Raw genomic sequence first — 26,222 nt, forward strand, 5'->3', positions numbered from 1 at the left:
GCCAAAGCTCCCATGATGCAACAGACCCTTTGGTTTCATATGAAAGATGCATAAGCTTCAAAGTGCATATCTAATCAAACAATACAAGCTCCCTTGACCCATGAGATGGATCAAATACAAGTTCCATTGACCCATGAGCTGGATCAAATACAAGCTTCCTGGACCCATGAGTTGGATCAAAACAAATGCCGCTCATTCAATCAAAGTTAACTGCTTGAAATGTCTCAACAACTCTTGATGTCTGCTTATGATTCCTGATTACCGCACTTGCACAAGTAGTCACTAGCAATGTTCCCTCTAAGCTGCGCACATCTCCCCTCGGATTGCCGCGCAGATGAAATATCAGCCCGCGCAGAGAAGCACGAGATTGAACTTCACTCAACTTCACTCTAGAGATTTCCTCTTTAGTTAACACTACGTTTTGCTCTGCTGTGGGAATTGTGCTCGAATCAATGCAATATTAGCCACTTTCAATGTAACATACAGTATATGCAAAACTAACTGTGCAACAGATTTTCTTGTAGGCAGCGCGTATTGGAGTAGGATTCTATTGCATCGACATGTATGACTCAGCCCGTAATCTACACAGAATGGTGCACCATAACCAATCAGACCTGCAGTAGGCCTATATGCAAATAGCCATTGCCATATATGGATCTGTGCCATTCACATTGAACTGGACAGCATGAGCGGTCGTGAGTAGACACTTGTTTTGAGATCAAAGCGAGAACTGCATGTAGCCACCTGTGCACATTTGTTCATATTCTTTGCTAGTTAGTGAGTTATTAGCCCAGTTATAGCTAGTTTCTAGTCAACAATGGGGGAGTGATTGCTTCCTACAAGAGCACAAAATGTGTACATTTCTAGCCATCTTTGAAAAGCGAGTCAGGTAAAGAGCTTTTTTTATGTCTTAAAGGTGTCTTAAAGTGTTGTATTTTGAGACGGTTTTGAATACGCTAAGTAGCCAATAGGCAGAGGGTAGCATAATGTGTCTGATTCTTTATAATAATGGTATGGGAATAATAATGAATTTTTTGCATCAAGCAACATTTTCAGTCACCTCCTTGTCTGAATGACAAATGGATAAACAGGTTAATGTCAAGCCCTGCATGTTTTTAAAAAAAAGTATCATGGAATGTAGGCCTACATTGAACACCACACATTGGCTGCTACTGTAGGCTAAATGATAGAACAGCTATTTTCTCCATTGTTTTTGATGGTAGGCCACCCTGGTAGGCCTACATTATGATCAAATAGCCACAGTAGCCTACTTGGCCACTGTTAAAACTATAACTTAAAGCGGGGACAGCCTCAGTGTTCACAGTAAACTTGCGCCGGAAGTTGCACAGAATTTTCACAATGTTCAAGTTTGCGCTCAGCAGGCCTGAAATTTGCTCAGTGCCGAAAAAAATTAGAGGGAACATTGGTCACTAGCCATAACTGGGCCATCGCTGCATATACGATTAACAGTAACCCTGCTGCTAGATATCTTAAGATCTCTTGCCGTGTTTGGCCCCGCACAGCTCCGTCTCAAGCGCTGCATGCTAGGGGGCGTATCCTTCGAGGCAAAACAGAGGCAGGATCTAATCTGCTCGATCCCCACCATCATTCACTGAACCTGTGACAGGCCAGTGAATTACCCCACAACATCAAAGCCTTGCCACCAGAGAAGGCGCCTTTTCAGGCGGGGAGAACTTGGGGCCCACCGGGTCTAGCCCCAAGGTGTTTTCAGTTGAAACAGACAGACCTTACACTTTATGCTCATGCGATCTGGTGTTCTCATCTTGGCATGGGTGTGATTTTTCCCACAACACAACACCTTCCTTAGTCAGTAGTGAGGGGGAAACGCATCCACACAAAAAGTATAGCCGTCTTATAACCAGGAATCTCGTAACCTGCACAGGCACTCTCTTGGAAATGTTAAAAGGTAAACACTGTCTGTTTGACTGCAGCTTGGGTTGCACTTGTGATTGATTGCTATGCGTGGAGAGTGAGCTGCTTGGAAAGGAACCAGAGTTACTGTTGCTATCCCATTCACGCTAGCAGGGAAGGGCCCCTTCCTCAGATTCAAGATAATGTCGTGCACAGACTATGCATCAGAGCCTACTATTTTGAAAGGTCTGCTTTGTGTTAGATCGTGTCATGACTGACTTCAATGAAATCGATTGAGAGGACGTCGCAGATCATTTTGAAAAAAGTGGGCTGTTTTCATAGCGAGCGTTTAACAGCTTCCTATAGTGTGGAGAGTATGACGAGTGTAAAGCGCTGTAGGGAGGCAGGGCTTGACCTCGTGCTCATAGGCTTGTCTGAGATCAGATACAGTGGGGGAAAAAAGTATTTAGTCAGCCACCAATTGTGCAAGTTCTCCCACTTAAAAAGATGAGAGAGGCCTGTAATTTTCATCATAGGTACACGTCAACTATGACAGACAAAATGAGAAGAAAAAAAATCCAGAAAATCACATTGTAGGATTTTTAATGAATTTATTTGCAAATTATGGTGGAAAATAAGTAACAAAAGTATCTCAATACTTTGTTATATACCCTTTTTGGCAATGACACAGGTCAAACGTTTTCTGTAAGTCTTCACAAGGTTTTCACACACTGTTGCTGGTATTTTGGCCCATTCCTCCATGCAGATCTCCTCTAGAGCAGTCATGTTTTGGGGCTGTCGCTGGGCAACACGGACTTTCAACTCCCTCCAAAGATTTTCTATGGGGTTGAGATCTGGAGACTGGCTAGGCCACTCCAGGACCTTGAAATGCTTCTTACGAAGCCACTCCTTCGTTGCCCGGGCGGTGTGTTTGGGATCATTGTCATGCTGAAAGACCCAGCCACATTTCATCTTCAATGCCCTTGCTGATGGAAGGAGGTTTTCATTCAAAATCTCACGATACATGGCCCCATATATTCTTTCCTTTACACGGATCAGTCGTCCTGGTCCCTTTGCAGAAAAACAGCCCCAAAGCATGATGTTTCCACCCCCATGCTTCACAGTAGGTATGGTGTTCTTTGGATGCAACTCAGCATTCTTTGTCCTCCAAACACGACGAGTTGAGTTTTTACCAAAAAGTTATATTTTGGTTTCATCTGACCATATGACATTCTCCCAATCCTCTTCTGGATCATCCAAATGCACTCTAGCAAACTTCAGACGGGCCTGGACATGTACTGGCTTAAGCAGGGGGACACGTCTGGCACTGCAGGATTTGAGTCCCTGGCGGCGTAGTGTGTTACTGATGGTAGGCTTTGTTACTTTGGTCCCAGCTCTCTGCAGGTCATTCACTAGGTCTGTTAGGCCTACTGCTGCTAGGTAGCTCTCTCTCTGCTCTCTCCCTCCCTTCTGTCTGTCCTTGATTGCAGGAGTGAAGCCTGGTGTGCGGGAGTCAGGGTTCCAGCTGCAGCTCATTCACCATAATCACCTCAGCCTTTAAGACCCGGTCAAACTTACCACTCATCGTCAGATCATAGTCAAGACGACCATATATTTGGAACCTGACTCCTGCCTCCGCTTCACCCCTGCCACCACCATCCTGCTCTCCACTACTGGACCTCTCTTTGGACTCACCACGGACACTAGGACATTACGGTACCACACCTGCCCTGACCTGGATCTGTTACCCTCCCTGTAACCTGGACTTGCTCTTCCCCTATTATTGGAAACCTGGACTATTGAACATTTTAAATAAACCTGTTAAACCTTCTCTGGCTTGGTGTACTTGTCTGCATTTGGGTTCTAATACTGGTAAATCATAACAGTATGATCTGACCATCATGAACCCAGCAGACAGTAGCTCGGATACCACCCCAGAGTGCACTCAAATTTGGACGGCCATAGCCAATCAGGGCATTTTACTTGGCCAACATGATACCCTGTTTAAGACGATTGCTGAGGACAGTCAGGTGCTGCTTAATCAGGTTCAATTACTCACCAATCAAGTGTCTGCCCTTACTACCCCTTCAGCCCAGATCAGAGAGCCTTTTGTTCCTGCTCCAGAGCGCTATGACGGGAACATGGGAACCTGTGGCGATTTTTGACTCAATGCTCGTTAGTGTTTGAACAACAGCCCCTCACCTATGCCTCAGAAAGAGCTCGTATTGCCTACCTTATTAACTCTACTGCAGCGGTTCCGCTCGTGCCTGGGGATCCGCGGTCTGGGAGAGTCAGTCGGACATTTGCAACGCTTACGTTGCCTTCACCACTGAGATGAGGAAGGTTTTTGACCACCCCGTACGAGGCAAGGAGGCTGCGAAACGGTTGTTTTCTCTTCGGCAGGGGGCTCGCAGTGTGGCGGAGATGGCAGTGGAGTTTCGGACTTTAGCAGCAGTGAGTGGTTGGAATGACGAGGCATTACAAGGAGTGTTCATCAATGCTTTGTCTGAGACTTTAAAAAGATGAATTGGTGTCATATGATGAATCGCCTACGCTGGATAATCTTATTTCACTCACCATCAGGTTGGATAATCGGATTCGGGAGCGCCGCCGGGAGAGGAGTGGTAGTTCCAAGCAACCTGTCTGTCATCAACAAACTCCTCCCCGCATCTTCCCTACGGAGAAAGCCGTGTCTTCCCGAGTCGATACGAGGAGCACTGAACCCGAAGCCATGGAGGTGGGTCATGCACGGTTGTCCTCAGAGGAGCGTGCACGTCGTATTCAGGCTCGGGTCTGCCTGTATTGTGGAGAACCTGGTCATTTCGTTCCTTCCTGCCCAGTTCGGCCCGGGAAAAGGGCCGGCTCATCATTAATGGGAGAAGTTTTGGTGAGCCGAGCAGCGGATTCTTCCTCTTCTCCCCGCATTCTGCTCCAGGCATCCCTCCAGTGGCAGTTCCAGAATCTCTCTGTTAGTGCGCTGATTGACTCTGGTGCCGCGAAAGCTTTTTGGATAGAGAGTGGGCTCAACAAATGGATTTGGAGACTGTTCCTATGGACTGTCCGCTGCAGGCTAAGGGTCTAAATGGACAATTGTTGACCCGATTACCCATCAGACTGTTCCTGTTTGTCTTAGAGTGTCGGGGGAATCATCAGGAGAACATTCAATTCCATATTATCGACTGCCCACAGACCCCCCTGGTCCTTGGTATCCCCTGGCTCATAAGACACAATCCACACATTGATTGGGTGACAGGTAGAATTGTTTCATGGAGCACATTTTGTCATGTGAATTGTTTGTGTTCTGCTCTGACTCCTGCCAGTACTGTGCCTCAACCTCCACTGGAGTCCATGGATCTTTCTGCTGTTCCTGACGTGTATCATGACCTGGCATCCGTTTTCTGCAAACACAGAGCTACTTCTCTTCCTCCTCACCGGCCTTACGACTGCGCCATTGACCTCCAGCCAGGAGCCCCGCTCCCCAGCAGTCGCCTGTACAATCTCTCCCGGCCGGAGACGGAGGCTATGGAGAACTACATTCGGGACTCCTTGGCGGCAGGTATTATGCGTCCTTCCTCGTCACCTGTAGGAGCGGGATTCTTTTTGTTGCTAAGAAGGATAAGACCCTCAGACCCTGTATTGATTACCGTGGACTTAACAACATCACCATTAAGAACAAGTATTCTCTGCCTTTGATTAATTCTGCTTTTCCCCTCCTTCATGGTGCTACCATCTTTACGAAACTGGATCTACGAAATGCGTATCACCTGGTGCGCATTCGTAAAGGTGATGAATGGAAGACTGCCTTCAACACACCCTTGGGACATTTTGAGTATCTGGTTATGCCTTTTGGGTTGTCTAATGCCCCTGCTGTTTTTCAGGCACTAGTCAATGATGTCCTTCGGGACATGTTGAATCGGTTTGTTTTTGTCTATCTGGATGATATCTTGATTTTCTCAGAGTCCTCCCAGGAACATGAACTGCATGTGCGCCAGGTGTTGCAAAGGTTGTTGGAGAACAAACTGTTTGTGAAGATGGAGAAATGTGAATTTCATGTGTCTGAGACCTCTTTTTTGGGTTACATCATAGCTCAGGGGGAGTTGCGGATGGACCCAGCTAAGATCTCTGCTGTCACGGACTGGCCAGCCCCCTCTACCCGCAAACAACTTCAACGATTTCTGGGGTTTGCGAACTTCTATAGGAGGTTCATCAAGGACTACAGCCGCATTGCGGCGCCACTCACCGCTCTCACCTCCATCTCACGACCGTTCGCTTGGAATGAAGGGGCCGAATCAGCGTTCGAAGAACTGAAACATCGCTTCGCCTCGGCTCCCATTCTGATGCAGCCGGACCCCGACCGCCAGTTTGTCGTGGAGGTGGATGCATCCGACACTGGGGTAGGTGCGGTGTTGTCACAGCGTTCTCCTGAAGATAACAAACTGCATCCCTGTGCTTTTCTCTCAAGGAAACTTTCTCAGGCAGAGAGGAATTATGATGTTGGCAATCGTGAACTGCTCGCCGTTAAGCTGGCTCTCGAGGAGTGGCGACATTGGTTGGAGGGGGCGGAACAACCCTTCATCGTTTGGACGGATCATAAGAATCTGGCTTACCTCCAGTCAGCGAAGCAGCTCAACCCCCGTCAAGCCAGGTGGGCACTATATTTTGGGAGATTCAATTTTTCTCTGTCTTACCGTCCTGGGTCACGCAACGTCAAGCCTGACGCCCTGTCTCGTGTTCATTCGGCTGTTGATACTGGTAGTAACCCTGAACCCATTTTGCCTCCTACCTGCAGTATTGCGGTCATCACATGTGACATCGAGGGGATTGTTAGACAGGCTCAACATCATCAAGCTGACCCTGGGAGGGGTCCTCCTAACCGGATGTTTGTCCCTGAGTCTGCTCGCTCCCAGGTACTTCAGTGGGCTCACTCGTCTCCCCTTACCTGTCACCCTGGAGTTTCGCGGACCCTTGACTTTGTGCGACGGAAGTTCTGGTGGGCCACGATGGAGGCGGACACTCGAGCCTTCATTGCTGCTTGTACGGTATGTGCACGAAGTAAGAACTCCACCCAGGCCAGCGCTGGTTATCTACGACCTCTACCTATACCCAGCCGGCCCTGGTCGCATATCGCTATGGATTTTGTCACTGGACTTCCCCCTCGTCTGGAAAGACTGTAATTCTTACGGTGATTGATCGTTTTTCTAAGTTCGCTCATTTTTTGGCCCTACCTAAACTGCCCACTGCCAGAGAGACGGCTGATATTTTGGTTGAACATGTGTTCCGCTCTCATGGTCTACCCACGGATATTGTCTCTGACAGGGGTCCCCAGTTTGTCTCCCAGGTGTGGAAAGCTTTCTGTAAAGCTTTGGGCATTACATCCAGCCTGTCCTCTGGATATCACCCCCAGACCAACGGGCAAGCCGAGAGAGCGAACCAGGAGATGGAGACCGCTCTTCGCTGTGTCACAGGGTCTAACCCTGGGTCATGGAGCTCCATGCTCCCCTGGGTGGAATATGCTCATAACACCTTGACTAACGCTTCCTCTGGTTTGTCTCCTTTTCTGTGTGCTCTGGGTTATCAACCTCCCCTGTTCCCTTCTCAAGAGAGGGAACTGGCGGTACCCTCGGTGCAGTCCCACATGCGCCGCTGCTTCAAGGTCTGGAGGAAGGCCAGGGTAGCTCTGTCCCGAGCTTCGGCGTACATGCAGAGGCAAGCCAACCGTCACCGGTCCCAGGCTCCCGGTTACTCTCCTGGTCAAGAGGTATGGCTGAAGTCACGGGACCTTCCATTGAAGGTGGAGTCTAAGAAGATGGCGCCTCGTTTTATAGGACCGTTCAAGATACTGTCTATTGTTAACCCCTGCGCGGTTAAGCTACAGCTTCCTGCCTCCCTACGGGTTCATTCCACCTTTCATGTTTCCCAGATTAAGCCTGTGTCGGTTAGCCCTCTGTGCCCGCCCTCTCGTCCCCCTCCTCCGCCCAGGATCATGGGTGGGGGTCCGGTCTACACTGTCCGGCGACTTCTGGATGTTCGCCGCCGGGGTCGTGGTTTTCAGTACCTGGTGGATTGGGAGGGTTATGGTCCTGAGGAACGTTCCTGGGTGCCCAGGAGCTTCATTGTGGATCCTGCTCTGGTCCGAGAGTTTCATAGGTTACATCCCGATAAACCCCGTCGGCCGCCAGGTGGCGTCCGTAGAGGGGGGGGTACTGTTAGGCCTACTGCTGCTAGGTAGCTCTCTCTCTGCTCTCTCCCTCCCTTCTGTCTGTCCTTGATTGCAGGAGTGAAGCCTGGTGTGCGGGAGTCAGGGTTCCAGCTGCAGCTCATTCACCATAATCACCTCAGCCTTTAAGACCCGGTCAAACTTACCACTCATCGTCAGATCATAGTCAAGACGACCATATATTTGGAAGCTGACTCCTGCCTCCGCTTCACCCCTGCCACCACCATCCTGCTCTCCACTACTGGACCTCTCTTTGGACTCACCACGGACACTAGGACATTACGGTACCACACCTGCCCTGACCTGGATCTGTTACCCTCCCTGTAACCTGGACTTGCTCTTCCCCTATTATTGGAAACCTGGACTATTGAACATTTTAAATAAACCTGTTAAACCTTCTCTGGCTTGGTGTACTTGTCTGCATTTGGGTTCTAATACTGGTAAATCATAACAAGGTCCCCCCGTGTGGTTCTGGGATTTTTGCTCACCGTTCTTGTGATCATTTTGACCCCACGGGGTGAGATCTTGCGTGGAGCCCCAGATCGAGGGAGATTATCAGTGGTCTTGTATGTCTTCCATTTCCTAATAATTGCTCCCACAGTTGATTTCTTCAAACCAAGCTGCTTACCTATTGCAGATTCAGTCTTCCCAGCCTGGTGCAGGTCTACAATTTTGTTTCTGGTGTCCTTTGACAGCTCTTTGGTCTTGGCCATAATGGAGTTTGGAGTGTGACTGTTTGAGGTTGTGGACAGGTGTCTTTTATACTGATAACAAGTTCAAACAGGTGCCATTAATACAGGTAACGAGTGGAGGACAGAGGAGCTTCTTAAAGAAGAAGTTACAGGTCTGTGAGAGCCAGAAATCTTGCTTGTTTGTAGGTGACCAAATACTTATTTTCCACCAAATCCTACAATGTGATTTTCTGGAGAAAAAAAATCTCATTTTGTCTGTCATAGTTGACGTGTACCTATGATGAAAATTACAGGCCTCTCTCATCTTTTTAAGTGGGAGAACTTGCACAATTGGTGGCTGACTAAATACTTTTTTTCCCCCACTGTAGATTGTCATCGTAAGGATCAGTCAGGGTGAACATGGGACACAAACCTTTGAAGTCACCCTCATGACATCTCCCTCCACGTTTTTTTTCTCAGAACAGATTGAGGTTGGAATCCGTCATCGTTGAGGTTGAGGTCGTCGAGTACTGAGCTTATATCCCAAGGCCTACTGTACTCTCCCACAACTCCTCCCCTGTCCTGGGCTCCACTCTCCTGTGGAGATGTGTGTTGACCAGTAGCCTAGGGAGGATTCCACATCCACATGTCCCATCACGAAGAGACCTGAACTCCCTCTTTATCTCGTCTTCTTGGCTTTTCAAGTTGTGAATTATTGCAGTCGAGAGCAGTTTCAAATGAATGTATGAAGTTCTATTTTTAGACCGCAGATTCGAGCCACAAAGAAGCTCCCAGTACAATTGACCTTGTATGATATATGCTTTTGTCAGTGCTGGCCCATTATAGCTTAGATCATTGTTAATGGTCGTCCTCCTTTTTCAACTGACAAATTTGCAGCCTATAGAACCAGTGCGTCAGACGCATCTGCTGTGTTTAGGAAATTCAATTAGAATGATCAAAGAAATGCCTGACACATATTAGCTGGATATAAAACAGGTGTCAGCTTTCCATAGTGCATCCCATGTTCCATTGCTTGTCATCTGCAGGGAAAATAGCATTAGCTAAAGTAGATTACATCTCTATAGAAAGTAGTATGATTTCTTCTGTTCGTTCTGAAGAAGTACCATCATGTCTACCTCTGAAGCAACCGTCTGATACACAAACATAACCTTCTTTTGCAATACTGCGTAACCTCATTGTTTACCATGGCAAATCCAATCCAATTTTATTTGTCACATGCGCCGAATACAACAGGTGTAGACATTACATTGAAATGCTTACTTACAAGCCCTTAACCAACAATGTAGTTTTCAGAAAAATAAGTGTTAAATTAAAAAAATATATATATATAAAATACACTGAGTATACCAAACATTAGGAACACCTTATAATATTGAGTTGAGACCAGGTGTTCTTAATGTTTTGTATACTCAGTGTATATCTCAGGCCTAGCCTAAATTAGACAGAGGTCTCTACAGATGGACAACTGGACATGTACATGATATGGCTATGAGTGCAAAAATAGCATGAGCATACAATCGTTTGCCACATCAAAATAATTTCAACTCGACATGGGATAACACGTCTGCACGTACGCAAGCTATTGCGCTTACCAGCACACAAATACACATGCATTCACAAATATTGCACACTCACCATACAGACACTGCACATACTCTGTATTTTTGTTGTTCTCCAACAATGTGTTTGGCAAGGAAGCTGTACCCAGAGTTCAGTAGTGCGTAGCAGTAAAAGCACACTTGGCAGGCGTCGTGAATCTGCAGCGTGAGCGAGTCACTGCACTAACGAACCCCACGGTGCCCAGCCCGCCACACACACACATACGCCCAGCTGCAGATGTCAGATGGCGAGGGAAAAGGTAACCGCTCCAGTCCAATACGGAAGCTACTCATCCCTGACAAGTCAGTCTAAACAGCAGCAGGCAGGCAGATTCCTATCTACGTTGGATAGAGTAATAGGCCTGTAGCTTCGTGGCTCACTAACAGGTTATCAGCTTTAGAAAATGGATGTACAGTAAATGTAGCTACAGACCATGAGTGCCTTTGGCATTAGGATACTTTGATCGCTTTCTTTATAGGCAGAGCTTTCTTATTGTATCTTTTAATGGCCAAACCCTCTTAGCAGATCTACTCAGCTCTAGCAGAGGGCATCATAAGACTTCTCTTTTATTGTGTGAATTGTTCCCTCCCTTCCATCCCAAGGCGCTACCTTTTCTTTTCATGGCTGTTTTTTTCATAGCACTCAGCAGGGGAAGAGCCCTCAAGCTAATTCAGGATTTGTCAGTGGAATTTCAGTCTGACAAAGACAGCCTTTCACAGGGCTGAGGTAAGAACAGTGGAGTTGGCACCGTCCTGAAAGTAATGCAACCGAGACTTGACTTTGAAGCCTGTGTCTTTTACCAGTAGACAGGCACTCCTTTTCCTCCTTTTTGTCTTGCTTTGCTCTTTCCCTGTATTCCTCCATCCATCTGGTCTTTTAACACGACTGATGTGGTGGACACACTGATGACTCTTGTCACATACTGTCTGTGACAAGAGGGGTTGAAGTATTTGACCCAGCCTTCTCTCACCCTGTTCCCATATACTGCTCGCCTCGTCATGAACACATGGTGGAGTTATTCTCAGTGAGCTGGGTGCAGTCCCTTTTCACGGCATGTCTGACCTCTATTCCTCAACTACACCCTCCCACACCACCAACCACACCCACACACACAGGTTTTTGTCTACAAGCCCATGAGGCCCTCTGAGCAAACATAGCACCCGACCCCTGACCCTGTCTAATCAGGCACAAATTAGGCATGTCGAGAGGACGCCCCCCTACCTCCAACACCCCACCCCCTCCATCCCATCTCCACAGGAGCAGCTTTCTGGGAACTGTTTTTACTCTTGCTGTGAGGGAGGGAGGGATCCCCCCCCCACACACACACACACGCACGCACAGACAGACACACACACACACACATACACAGGCACACACACGCCCTCCTCCCGGTGCTTCCCTTCCGATGGGACAGTAATGACATTAACAGCTTCCTCCTCCCGGTGAACCGTGGAACAGTTTCCACTCTGTACCGTTTTCTGTACCATTTCTTCTTCTTATTCTCTCTTTCTTCTCTCCTTCCTCCTCTCAGAGTCACGTCTTTCTTTTTTTTGCCCAATTAAGTGTAAAGCAAACGACACCATAAAAGCGCAACAACAGGAGTCCTGTTTTACAAGAGCTGATTAAGCCCCAGATCTAAGAACCCAGATCTGAGATCCCAGGCTCCAGCTAGCTAGCTCACTGTGGTACGTTTCCACTGAGACTTACCCCCACACCAGTGGGCCACCAGCGTTTTATGTTAATGTGCTCTAGTCTTATCAACAACCTCTGCATCATTCAAGATTGTTGCTTTGTGAGAAGGTGTTAAAGTTCACGGTTAGCCATTGTTATGTAAATGCCAGCTGAAAAGTACCAGTGGCCTGAGACACGGATGCAGGCCCGTGTAGATGGAAACAGAAAAGTCTGGGGTAAATCCTCAGTGAAAATGCGCCATAGCATGCTTATCCGGCCCCATCTTCACCAAACATGCCGTAATGTCTATTTCTGAACACTTTGTTATTCTGCGTAGCACAATCTGTAGCCCCATTAAGCAGGCTTTGCATGGGCCAAAGATACGACTCATGGCTGCCTGCGTTGCTGCAGGCAACAGGTATGGCAGACATTAGCAGCAGATTAGAGCAGAGCAGAGCGCTACAGGTGGTAGGGAGATTGAGAACATGCATGTTAATACTTGCCTCTGGAGCTTGGATTACAGTAACATGGTGCTATTACAAGAGAGAAGCATGCATGGAGAGGTGAGATTCATAGAGATAGCTGTGTCGTGTCCGTTATTGGAGCTGAGTTGTGCTGTAAGTATGGGGCAAACGCAGACCTATAGTAGACACATTTAATATCTTTGTGCGGTACATAGTCTTGTTACTCTAGAAAGCAGCAAGATATTATTTCCCCCTTCGAGACGTCGGGAGGAGATCCGGTGTGAGGAGGCTTTGGAGAAGGAGGGAGGGAGGGTGTGAGAGAGAGAGAGAGAGAGAGAGAGAGGGTGGGTGGGAGGGAGGGAAATAAGAGAGAGAGGGATTGAGAGGATAGAGAGAGAGTGGAAGAGAGAGTGAGAAAAAAGAGAGGGAAGGAGAGAGAGTGAAAGATAGAACTAGAGGGAGAGTAGCCGTGGTGGGGTGTCTTGTCCCAATTGGTCTGTGTACTGCCTTCCTTGCACTGTTGGTTTTCCATATGCTTGTATTCCTCCCCTCCCACTGTGCTGTACGTCCTCTCCTCCTCACCCCCTTCTGAACAATCCTCTGTTTATTTCTCACAGGGCGGAGGCCAGCGGTCCCACAGAACAAACTACAGGCCTGGGGAGATCATTAACCTCCACACACACACAACAGGATACTGGTAGGTTCTACTGGCTGCTTCTCTTCCCCTATAGCTGTATGCGGTATGTCTGTGTACTGTACGCACACATACACTGGTCCCGAACCCGACCGCAGTCCCGCAAATGTTATTTTAGGGATACTGTATGTGAGACAGCTCGCTTGGCAGCCATGGTCCCAGCAATTTTGTGCCTTATAGGCAATGTCAAAATGTGCCAAGAAATAGGTTAAATTACCAGATATTCTCACATAGCCATTACACTACATGGCCAAAAGGATGTGGACACCCCTTCAAATTAGTGGATTCGGCTATTTCAGTCACACCCGTTGCTGACAGGTGTATAAAATCGGGCACACCGCCATGCAATCTCCATAGACAAACATTGGCAGTGGAATGGCCCGTACTGAAGAGCTCAGTGACTTTCAACGTGGCACTGTCATAGGATGTCACCTTTCCAACAAGTCAGTTTGTCAAATTTCTGCCCTGCTAGAGCTGCCCCGGTCAACTCTAAGTGCTGTTTTTGTGAAGTGGAAACATCTAGGAGCAACAACGGCTCAACCGCGAAGTGGTAGGACACACAAGCTCACAGAACGGGACGCCGAGGGTTGAAGTGTGTATCGCGTAAAAATCGTCTGTCCTCGGTTGCAACACTCATTACAGAGTTCCAAACTTCCTCTGGAAGCAACGTCAGCACAATAACTGTTCGTCGGGAGCTTCATGAAATGGGTTTCCATGGCCGAGCGTCGGCTGGAGTGGTGTAAAGCTCGCCGCCATTGGACTCTGGAGCAGTGGAAACGCATTCTCTGGAGTGATGAATCACGTTTCACCATCTGGCAGGGTGCCAGGAGAACACTACCTGCCTGAATGTATAGTGCCAAGTTTGTTGGGGAGGAATAATGGTCTGGGGCTGTTTTTCATGGTTCTGGCTAGGCCCGTTAGTTCCAGTGAAGGGAAATCTTAATGCTACAGCATACAATGACATTCTAGACGATTCTGTGCTTCCAACTTTGTGGCAACAGTTTGGGGAAGGCCCTTTCCTGTTTCAGCATGACATTGCCCCCGTGCACAAAGTGAGGTCCATACAGAAATTGTTTGTCGAGATCGGTGTGGAAGAACTTGACTGGCCTGCACAGAGCCCTGCCCTCAACCCAATCGAACAACTTTGGGATGAATTGGAACGCCGACTGCGAGCCAGGCCTAATCGCCCAACATCTACTGAATGGAAGCAAATCCCCGCAGCAATGTTCCAACATCTAGTGGAAAGCCTTCCCAGGAGAGTGGAGGCTGTTATAGCAGCAAAGGGGGGGACCAACTCCATATTAATGCCCATGATTTTGGAAAGAGATGTTCGAAGAGCAGGTGCCCACATACTTTTGGCTATATAGTGTATATTAGGCTATCAGTATTACTGGGCTAGATCAGCCAATAGGCTAGGCGTAGTTTGATAGAGAGCCAGAGTCGGAGTGAGAACGGACACTTGCATTTTCTGTTTTGCATAATATAGTTTATATAGCATAGGAGCGGAATAATTTCCAGGCAGAGACAAATATGGGTGATCAATATTTAGTAGGCCTAAACTATAGCTTAATCATATTTAGGAAGTACATTTTCTCGGAAGCATAACTGCCCCGTGCTTTGCCCATGCATTTAATTGAGACCACATATATAGCCTATAGGTGCACTTGATCTCTCAACGAGGAGAGGTGATACTGAACTTCAAGCAGTGAATGATGAGAGTCTCTGAATTTAGGTGATTTAAATACAATAAATTGGCTAACGCATAACATACAAAACAGAAAGACAACCGTTTCCAAGTAGCCTAATCTGCGGGACAAAATAATATTTTTATCTGAAAGTTGTCTGTCTGACCGCCCGTCTGCTCCCGCCCGCAGCATGAAAAATGTTGACCGCGCCGCGATGGTGTCAGCCCTCTACACGGATGCACACACACACACACACACACACACACACACATTCTTTCACCTTTCTCTCTCTCACACACTCAGGCGGTATAACTTATAGCCCAGTCTGCAGGGAGATGTATCGACTCCCACTGATCGGATGCCAAGTATTTCCAAATAGGTTCTTATGCTGCCTTCATCCTACTGTGAAAATATGTATGATTTTTTCCCTCCCTCCGTCTCTCTCCCTCTATGCTTCCCTCGCTCTCTCTTTTCCAAAATGGTGTGTGTTTGCAGTGTGGTGTTAAAGTCAGGGTCCTGATATTAACGGTAACTGTTCCCGCCTCCCGCTAGCCCAGTGCAGGAAATCAAAGAGGCACATTCCCAGAGCCGGGGCCTTGTGTGTCTGCCCGGCTCACGCCCCCTACTCCCACTCTGGAATATTGGGATTTATGGGAATAATATGGGAATAGGGTGTCCATGGATACATAAATCCAAATGCCCTGTCTAGGAGGTTAGACAATTTATGTGTTTTTGTTTTGACCGTCATTGCAATTTAAGACTTTCAATTTGCGTCCCGATACAGTATTTGGTGGAATTGTGGTAAATGCTGGTTGTGGTTGAAATTGGACATTCTTGTTCTATATGGACTTTTCTCTTCATGAGTTGAATTTTAATTTACTTATTTCTTGAACTAACAGGGGCCATACTTGCAAACTTTTGCTTTTCTTGCTTAAACCACAGGTCTGTCTAAATATGCTAGATGTTAGACTGACATTAGGCATAGGGGGTAACTATCGTTCTCCTCCAAATGCCTCAAAAATAATTTCTTCAAAAAATGTAACCGAAGCTGCCGTCGATGAAAGTGAGATATATTTCCATTCTCCTATAGGAGGAGATACTTCCTCATTCAAGAGAGAAAAGGGGAAGCTGAATGTGTCTGGGGGATAATTTAGAAGGTGTGTTTTGCCTGAACGATGGGTGGAGGAGGACGTAGGGGAGTAGTATTGGTGTTACAAGACATCAGAAGCTCCCGCTTTAGGGTTAAGGGGTTTCGAGGAGGGTGGGGTGTATGTGTGGGGTTAGGGGAGGGTGTTTTTTCGAGGAGGGTGGGGTGTTAGGTAGAGGCGTAGGCAGCAGCCCCCAGAATCCCAGAGTCCCATTGCTGGGTTTCAGGCAAACATTCTTAACACCTCATAAATCTCACCTGTTGCAGCAAGACTGCTGCTGACAAAGTCTGCAGTGTTTGCACACACATGTACGTGTCGCACACACACGCTTACATTCATACACACACGCATTGCACGCCCGCTTAGGCCTACACTCATACCAGAGGTGGCTGGTTGGAGGAGGTATAGGAGGACGGGCAAATTGTAATGGTTGGAATGGAATCAATGGAACGTAGTCAAACATGTGTTTCCATATGTTTGAAGTGTTTGATACCGTTCCATTGATTCCATTCCAGCCATTACAATGAGCCCGTCCTCCTATAGCTCCTCCCACCAGCCTCCTCTGACTCATACACACGAGCGAGCGCACTCACTCACTCACACAGACTCTCTCAGCAGCAGGATTGGTGCAGAATTGAAATTATTGAGTTCATTCTTTGATAGATAATCTGTTGGGCTCCATTATTCAAACAAAGTTAATCCCGAAATGAATACTGGTGCTGGGCAAATAATCAATCCACTAAATAAGGAATCCTATTATAACAGACAGGCAGACAGAAAGACACACAGACAGACAGAGAGACAGACAGAGAGACAGACAGACAGTCTGGCTGTGTCATGTCATCTACATGATAACTTATAACAGGGGTAGGCAACTAGATTCAGTCGCTGGCTGATTTCTGTCGGAGCGGATGGTCGGGGGGCCGGAACATAATTATAATAATTTGTACACTGCAAATTCACCACAACTAAGCGCAAAAAGATATTGAATTTGAAAATAACAATAATTTCATACCTTGATTACATTGAGACACAATCACGTGTCTTTTTTTATTTTATTCGTGGGAAAATTAAACTCATTTTTAGCTGAATTCATGGGGATTTTAAAGTCTTTTTTTACCAAACATTTGGCCCGCGGGCTGCCTGTTGCCGACCCCTGACCTATAACCTATATATGACCCATAACTGTCTAAATGTACAGTATTTGGGTCAAGAGAGTGATGCTCCTTCTGATTTATGCTCATCAGGCCGGGTATGGAGGCAAGCAGCTGACTTTTTCACAGATAATAAATTGAAGAGCATTCCAACCGGGGCAGACAAAACATTGTAAAGGCCTGGTATTGAACATGAGGCATTTTACTGTTGACTTGGCAGTGACAGCCTGGCGACACGCTTTAGATTCACCCTTTGGACTGTGTGTGTGTGAACATGCAGACCTATACGTGGCCCATGGCAACTGGCACTGTGGATCAAGGTCGTTAGCTAATCGATAGATACCCTACCGCCTGGTCCTTTTAAACTGCTCCACAGTGACCCCATATTATAAAAAGTGTTCCCGCATTATAAACAGTGTCGAAACAGCAAGTGGACATGAACAAGGATGTAATATGCCTGACATATCTCATGGTGGTCATAGCTGCACTATGAAATGCTGCCTTTTACCATAATAATCATGCTTAATGGATTCCATCCAACAGATTCCAACATTTCAAATAGATTATTTGAGTTGCCACGACGATACAAGGGTTATTTTTTCACCACAAAAGGGGTCAAATTTCTGATCCTAACAAGAGAATGTCACCATGGCAATGTGGTTGTGTAATATAATTGGATGACCCGTGTGTAATGAATACTCAGGGAGAAAAAGGTGTAGATTCACGCGCAGATCGTGGCAGGCGTTTATTTCGCCTTTGCAGAAGGCAGGAATCGTGGTCACAGGCAGGCAATGGTCATACACAGGTAGGCAAACAGGCAGGTGAATCAAAAACTAGGACTGAAGGCTATAACTGGTTCTCACAAACGAGCTAGGAAAATGCTTAGTAGAGTCAAAACGAACAATACCTCACAAGGCACAAACAGAATGAACTGAACTAAATAAGGAGCTGATGAGACCAGGTGAGTAACTAACACAGGTGAAATCAATGAACAAAAATGAAAGACAGGGCTATGTTCAAGAACACAAAGAAACAGGGCTACGTACAAGAACACAAGGTGAACTAAGAAAATAAATACAGAACCTTACACCGTGTTGTAGGTAGGCTACAGCAATTTCCTTCAACAAAACATAATAGTGTAACAGCCAGAGGAGGCTGGTGGGAGGAGCTACAGGAAGATGGGCTCATTGTAATGGATGGAATTTAATAAATGGAACAGAGTCAAACGTAGTTTCCATATGTTTGATAATACCGTTCCATTGATTCCATTCCTGTCTATACAATTATCCCATCCTCCTATAGCTCCTTCCACCAGCCTCCTCTGGTACCAGCCTAACATTTACTAACAACACTTAATGATCCTATGTTGGTGTTCTTCTAATGCCTTGTAGGATACTGGTGCTGGAGTTAACAAGGACATAATAACATATGGTCTCGGTGAACTGCTGTATATCTGGGATGTTGTCTATAAACATGTATCTGTCCATCTAGATCCCCTGTATGTTTGGCTTTGGGTTCCTGTGTGGTCCAAACAACTTACTGTGTGTATGCTGGTCTTACCTTCTCTTATGTGCGGAGGTGTGTGTGTGTGTCTGTGTCGTGCAGGCGTTTGCTTCAACCCTGCTCGAACACAGCAAATTTTGCTAATCAGCTACTCATCAGGCTCTGGTTAGCTGAGTAATGTGTGTTAGAATAGAGCAGGATCTCCAGCCTACCTACAGTAGCTCTTCAGGAAGAGGGTTGGCCACCCCTCTCACCCCCCTGCCTCACTGGTTATTTGGGACCAAGAGCCATAGAACTGTCACCTGCATGTTGACACAGTCCTCATGCCCTTATCAGTGACAGAAGCCAGGCTGTGGACACCAGCCAATGCCCGACTCAACCCCCTGTTCCACAGCTGGCTACTGGAGATCCCCAACGCTCTGCACCGTATCTAGGCCCTGTTCTCACCAGCCACCTGCCACCACCATACACACATGCCCACACAGAACACACACTTGCTTGTGAAGGCTTTCACGGTAATGGCAGGCCAAAGCCACCCATGCACATACTCTCACATACTCACACAAGTGCACACACACACGCTCACACACACACCTATTTCAAGACACACACACACACTATCAGAACAGTAAACAATTGCAGCCTCAAACCATACCTCCCCTCACTCACACACTGGCAGTCAGGCAAGCAGGAAAGAGAATAGTACAGTCTGTAAAGTACTGTCTGTGGACCCTCTCCTCTCCCAGTTCGAGGCATTCACTACACTGGAGCGGTAGTTGTGGGTGTATGTCTGTACACGCTGTTTCTGCAAAGATATACATTATGTGTGTGAAAGTGGAGAAGACTCGAAAGAGCCCAGGGGCTGTGGCTGCCTGACTAATGGTGCCTGTACAACACACTTTACATACGCTGCCGCTACTCTGTTTATTATATATCCTGATTGCCTAGTCACTTTTACCCCTACCCACATGTACATGCTGTATTACCTCAATTACCTCAATTACCTCGTACCCCTGTACATTGTCTGAGTACTGGTACTCCTTGTATATAGCTTAGTGGTTAAGAGCGTTGTGTTAGTAACCGAAAGGTTGCTGGTTCTAATCCCTGAGCCGACTAGGTGAAAAATCTGTCGATGTGACCTTGAGCAAGGCACTTAACCCTAATTGCTCCTGTAAGTCGCTCTGGATAAGAGCGTCTGCTAAAATTATTGTGTTACTATTTCCTTTTTTTATTTAGTTAATATTTGTCTTACTTTTTAACTCTGCATTGTTGGGAATGGGCTCGTAAGTAAGCATTTCACTGTAAAGTCTACACCTGTTGAATTCGGCGCATGTGACCAATACAAATTGATTTGATTTTGATTTGAGGCTAAACTCCAGTAGGAAGTGTATAGCAGCATTAATGCCTAGAGGGCTAGCGGTTAGCTTCTCCCTTTCACAGCTCATTGATTGTACCCTCCCTGTGCGATATGCCACTCTGCAATAAGAAATGGTTTCCTGGTAAACAGACCAGCGCTGCCAGTATAGAGTGTGCACTGTATAGACGTGTCCTAGCTAGGAGAATTCAGTCCACACCTCATGTCAAGTAAGCAACCTTTTTATCCTTGCGCGGCTACTACTGAAGATTGAATACATTAGGGGGACAAAATCCAAACTGTTGACGACCCGCCACCACACTATTGCGACTGTATTTGCTTGTTTGTGTGCGTGTGTACGTGCACATACGTGTGTGCTTATGTGCGTGCTCTTGCGTATGTGTTCATTTGCAGCAGCACGCACAAGCGAGGCCCAGTTTTGCTGCTGTCTGTGGTTCAACCCAAACCCAGTTATTTCCCCTTGGGATTTCATCTCTATTTTCGAATGTCAAAAATCCCCCTTAGATGCTTATTTTGTGCCTTTTTGCGTTCTCTTCGCGGCTCAGATCATATTAATGATAGGTCTAGCGTTGAAGGTGGTACGTAATCAATCCTCTCGATGGCGGTGTGTGTCAACAAGGTGGTTGTTCGGTGGTAATGCCTAACCTATAGACTAACCTATAGCATTCACATGTACAGTACCTGTCAAAAGTTTGGACACACCTACTCATTCAAGGGTTTTTCTTTATTTTTACTAATTTCTACATTGTAGAATAATAGTGAAGACATCAAAACTATGAAATAACACATATGGAATCATGTAGTAACCAAAAAAGTGTTAAACAAATCAAAATATATTTTATATTTGAGATTCTTCAAATAGCCACCCTTTGCCTTGATGACAGCTTTGCACACTCTTGGCATTCTCTCAACCAGCTTCACCTGGAATGCTTTTCCAACAGTCTTGAAGGAGTTCCCGCATATGCTGAGCACTTGTTGGCTGCTTTATCCTTCACTCAGGACTCATCCCAAACCATCTCAATTGGGTTGAGGTCGGGGGATTGTGGAGGCCAGGTCATCTGATGCAGCACTCCATCACTCTCGTTCTTGGTAAAATAGCCCTTACACAGCCTGGAGGTGTGTTGGGTCATTGTCCTGTTGAAAAACAAATAATAGTCCCACTAAGCCCAAACCAGATGGGATGGCGTATCGCTGCAGAATGCTGTGGTATCCATGCTGGTTAAGTGTGCCTTGAATTCTAAATAAATCACAGACAGTGTCACCAGCAATGCACCCCCACACCATAACACCTCCTCCTCCAAGCTTTACGGTGGGAAATACACATGCGGAGATCATCCGTTCACCCACACCGCGTTTCACAAAGACACGCGGTTGGAACCAAAAATCTCCAATTTGGACTTCAGACCACCGGTCTAATGTCCATTGCTCGTGTTTCTTGGCCCAAGCAGGTCTCTTCTTCTTATTGGTGTCCTTTAGTAGTGGTTTCTTTGCAGCAATTCGACCATGAAGGCCTGATTCACACAGTCCCCTCTGAACAGTTGATGTTGAGATGTGTCTGTTACTTGAACTCTGTGAACTCTATTTGGGCTTCAATTTCTTCCATTCCTGTGGCGGTCCTCATGAGAGCCAGTTTCATCATAGCGCATGATGGTTTTTGCGACTGCACTTGAAGAAACTTTCAAAGTTCTTGAAATGTTCCGTATTGACTGACCTTCATGTCTTAAAGTAATGATGATCGTTTCTCTTTGCTTATTTGAGCTGTTCTTGCCATAATATGGACTTGGTCTTTTACCAAATAGGGCTATCTTCTGTATAGCCCCCCTACCTTGTCACAACACAACTGACTGGCTCAAATGCATTAAGAAGGAAATAAATTCCACAAATCAACTTTTAAGAAGGCACACCTGTTAATTGAAATGCATTCCAGGTGACTACCTCATGAAGCTGGTTGAGAGAATGCCAAGAGTATGCAAAGCTGTCATCAAGGCAAAGGGTGGCTATTTGAAGAATCTCAAATGTAAAATATATTTTGATTTGTTGAACACTTATTTGGTTACTACATGATTCTTATGTGTTATTACATAGTTTTGATTTCTTCACTATTATTCTACAATGTAAAACATTTGTAAAAATAAAGAAAAAACCATGAATGAGTAGGTGTGTCCAAACTTTTGACTGGTAGTGTATATGTACCGTAGAAACACTCCACTCTACTACGCCTGTTTTCATTGGCGTGGTTCCACGCTATAATATGTCAAATAGCCTTAATGTGGATGAAACTACCAAAATAGAGCGCATACAGTATTAAATTAAAATCTTACTCCCACACATGTTGCAAAATAGTACTGTATTGCATTGTTGGCCCAGAGATGTAGAGAGCTCTGAGTTCATTTATCCTGCCCATACATTTCCAAAGAGAAATCGATAATTCAATCTGAGACAATTGTTTTCAACTTCCTCTCTCCTTCTCTGATCGCAGGAAGGTTAATGCCTTCACATCTCTCCTCTACTCCTCCTTCTCCTCCATCCCTCACTCCTCTTCACAATGCCACCATCGCCTCACTTCATTAACAAAACACTGCTTTCCTGCTGTAAAATTATTGTTTATTGAGAAAGCTGGTCCTGGAGTCGACCCAAAAACAGCTACTGTGTGTGTGTGTGTGCACACGCTTATTTGTGCGAGCATCCATTCAAGCATATATACAGGTGTTTTGTTCAGCTATTTACTGCCCATTATAGGCTCAAATGTGACAGACTGTAAATATTCCCACTTTGCTTTTTAATACCAAAATGTGCAACCTTTCAGGAAAACCTATGTTTTTAAGATCCCTACCTTTCGAGGGAAATAATAACATCTTTGTTACATTGCCAAAATGTGTTGCGCCGCTTTCTCCATCCATATGAAGCAGGAAACCAGAATTTTTGGGAAAGGCTGCGTTTTCCAACAAGATGGCCAGCTGAGTTACAGTATTCACCTTGGTGACTGGCGAGTGTTGATGACATCACTCTCACACATGCTGAGCGGTTATTAAAATCTGTGATTTTTCTATAAAACGGCTCTTGAATGTGACTGTCTGGCCATTTTCATATCCTGAGACATCAAATGTCTGAGGTGGGATGCGGAATAGTGCAGAAATGACTTTAAGAGTTGCTCTAATGCTGTACAGCCAGTTCTTTGTTCTCTGGACTGTGCTGATAGCCCGATACACGGGACATGGATTGCCACACTAATAAATGTTATTTGCTAGGTTTAGATCTGCTAGTTCAAATTCACAGATCAATCAAGTCAATGGAATGCTTGGTTACTCACTTTACACGGCAACGGTTAATTGAGAGAAAAAGTTAGTGAAAAGTAATGAATGGTCAGCCTAAGATGTTCAATAGGACTTGGTTAGTGTGTTGTTTTGTGTAGATACTCTTTTTACCACATTCATCATAGATCATTTAGACACTGTAATGAGACATAGTCCACAAACACAGGTCTACGATCAGCTTTCAGCAACACAACCACAACCCCAAACTCCCAAAGTGACTACAGGAAACTGACCCAGGATCTGTGCTTAGCTGAGCCTCCCGTGGTGATGAGGATTAGTGCTGGGTGACTGTATCAGGGCCGTTACTGTCTATCTGTTTAGTCATTTAATTACTCTGATTAGTGATTACACAGTATGCCCCAGAGACAAGGCTACATGGAGAGAGTCACCAGGCTATCTCTCTGTTTTCGCTCTCTCCTTCCCCTTTTCTTCTCACTCCCTCCCTCTTTCCCCTGTTACTTTTTTTCTGCTTCCCCTTCAGTTCAGCTGGCAGCTAGCCGAAGTCGGCTAGGCGAACTGAACGAGTGTGCTCACATGCTCGTTTAAAAGACTGTGGCTTAGAAACGAGAAAAAAACAACAATAGTACTGTGTGTCCATTTTGAAACGCCGTAGCCAGTATTCACTTCCTCAAAATAGTCAGAATGAATCTAAGGTAACTCAAGAAAACTGTCATTAATTTTGACGTTTTTGCAAAGGGTGATCTTAGTCGCGCAATATTACATCTAACTAAGATTTTTGGACAATTATTTCTTAATGAAAAAATGTGCATGAAAAGGAGTCATCTCTTGTTGATGACAACAAAGCATTTATTGAAGAATCCCTACAGTTGACCAATCACGGACGAAGGGGCTCCCAAACTTCGGCTGGCCTCGAGAAAAAATTATGTGTGCCCGAACAGCCCACAAATATTGAACGCCGTTTGGGTCTTTGGTGTCAAAAAAGATACACGTCACACTATTTGACGTGTCAAATAAGCTTGTTGACCAATCAGGACCTGAATATGACTGCACGTCACATAATAATTTACACGTTCATACATTTTTACGTAGTTATTACACATTGATTACACTATCACTCGTATTTCATATGTCACAAGGACTCATCGATACGTATGCTATGATGCTGGTAAAGTTTTGTCTCGCGCACCTGCCCCAAATTTTGCTCATTTGCACCCCAGTATCTCTATTTGCACATCGTCTTCTGCACATCTATCACTCCAGTGTTAATACTAAATTGTAATTATTTTGCACTATGGCCTATTTATTGCCTTACCTCCATAACTTACTACATTTGCACACACTGTATATAGATTTTCTATTGTATTATTGACTGTATGTTTTGTTTATCCCATGTGTAACTCTGTGTTGTTGTTTTTATCGTACTGCTTTGCTTTATCTTGGCCAGGTCGCAGTTGTAAATGAGAACTTGTTCTCAACTGGCCTACCTGGTTAAATAAAGGTGAAATAACATTTTTAAAACTTACCCAAGCTCTGGACAGTGCTGGTCATTAAAAAAAAGCTAGCTAACGTTAGCTGATGGATGCAAACAATGTTCTTCCCCAAAACGACATAATTAATTTCAGTAGCTATAGTTAGCTAGCTAACTATCTAGCTAGGTGTCATCATCTAAAATACCCCTAATTTATGAAACTGTTCTAATTTGATTAATGGTGGTAATATGTGAAGCTAGCCACAATAAGGATTAGCCACAATGGTGGAATTTGCGGTTAGCCTTCAAAATAAAAGTATGTAATTGACAGTGATGCAAATGAATACGAATAGTGGAATTATGCCATGGATCATGCTAAACGAGGTTGGATTGTTGTTATATAAATTCAACAAAATAATTGATTTTGTTCATTTGACAAAAATCTGTTGAAATCACACTGGATGTATTAGACTTTAGAATTGCATTGGGGGCATATTTATTTCCATGTACAGCCTTACCTATGGATTATGGATCAATGACATGGGGTATCAGTCTATTCAGTGACACCCAGAGAACATTAGCGTCGTAGCTCTTATTGCGAGTCTCTGAAACCACTGTGAATTGAGCCGCATGTATTGTACCAGTCACCCAACTATGTGTATTGAACACTATTCCAGAGGAAAAACAATACAACCTGGATGTTTTGGAGTCTGATAACGCTGAGGAGGACGTTGGGGAAAAAAGCTCTTGGTACTGAGTAGCAGTGGCGGCTGGTGAAAAATATTCTCGGTGGGGCTGTGCCATACTTTTTTTTTCCTGTAACCATCGCGATATATTTTAACACAAACTGCAGGACAGCAGTGCTCAGTGAAACATTCAGTAATTATTTAATGCCAATATTAAAAAGTTGAGGCATTCTTACACAAAAACATATTACACAAACCCAAGCCTTTCATTTGCATTTAAAGTGAACTTTTTACCATTGGTAGTAAACAGGCAACGCAACAGGCATGCTGTCAGAACAGAGTGGAAAGTGGACAATAACATGAAATTATTATAAAGTTTATAGGAAATCTTACACTGTATAAAAGGATGTATAATATAGAAATGGATATCAAGTGGATGAACTCAAACCTTTGACTGGAAGAATAGCATACAGTATTTTATGATCATACTAAATGTGACTAATTGTTAATGTGCTCCAGAACTGCAACAATTAATTGATACAAAACAACATATATACAGTAATATTAGCAAAGACACTATTAAGACTTTCTAGAGTACCATATATAACTGGATTTTTTTATGCTAAGGTCAACTATATACAAAGAAACATGCGGCCAGAGCTGCTCTGTGTGTGTGTGTCTGTCATCTTATTTGTACAGGAATTTTGCCCGTCTGTCCT

At 45.3% G+C, this 26,222-nt stretch overlaps 1 protein-coding gene across 1 annotated transcript in view; it reads left to right on the top strand.

The window, feature by feature from the left end:
* LOC121547788 (thyroid hormone receptor alpha-like) overlaps positions 1-26,222 on the top strand; it is a 199,084-nt gene that overhangs the window by 86,253 nt on the left and 86,609 nt on the right. Inside the window, exon 2 of the mRNA XM_041859243.2 lies at positions 13,133-13,212. The gene's annotated coding sequence lies outside the window, so the exon portion shown is untranslated. The remainder of the gene's footprint in view (positions 1-13,132; positions 13,213-26,222) is intronic.

This window comes from Coregonus clupeaformis, chromosome 1 (assembly GCF_020615455.1).
Source record: "Coregonus clupeaformis isolate EN_2021a chromosome 1, ASM2061545v1, whole genome shotgun sequence".
Lineage (NCBI taxonomy): Eukaryota > Metazoa > Chordata > Actinopteri > Salmoniformes > Salmonidae > Coregonus > Coregonus clupeaformis.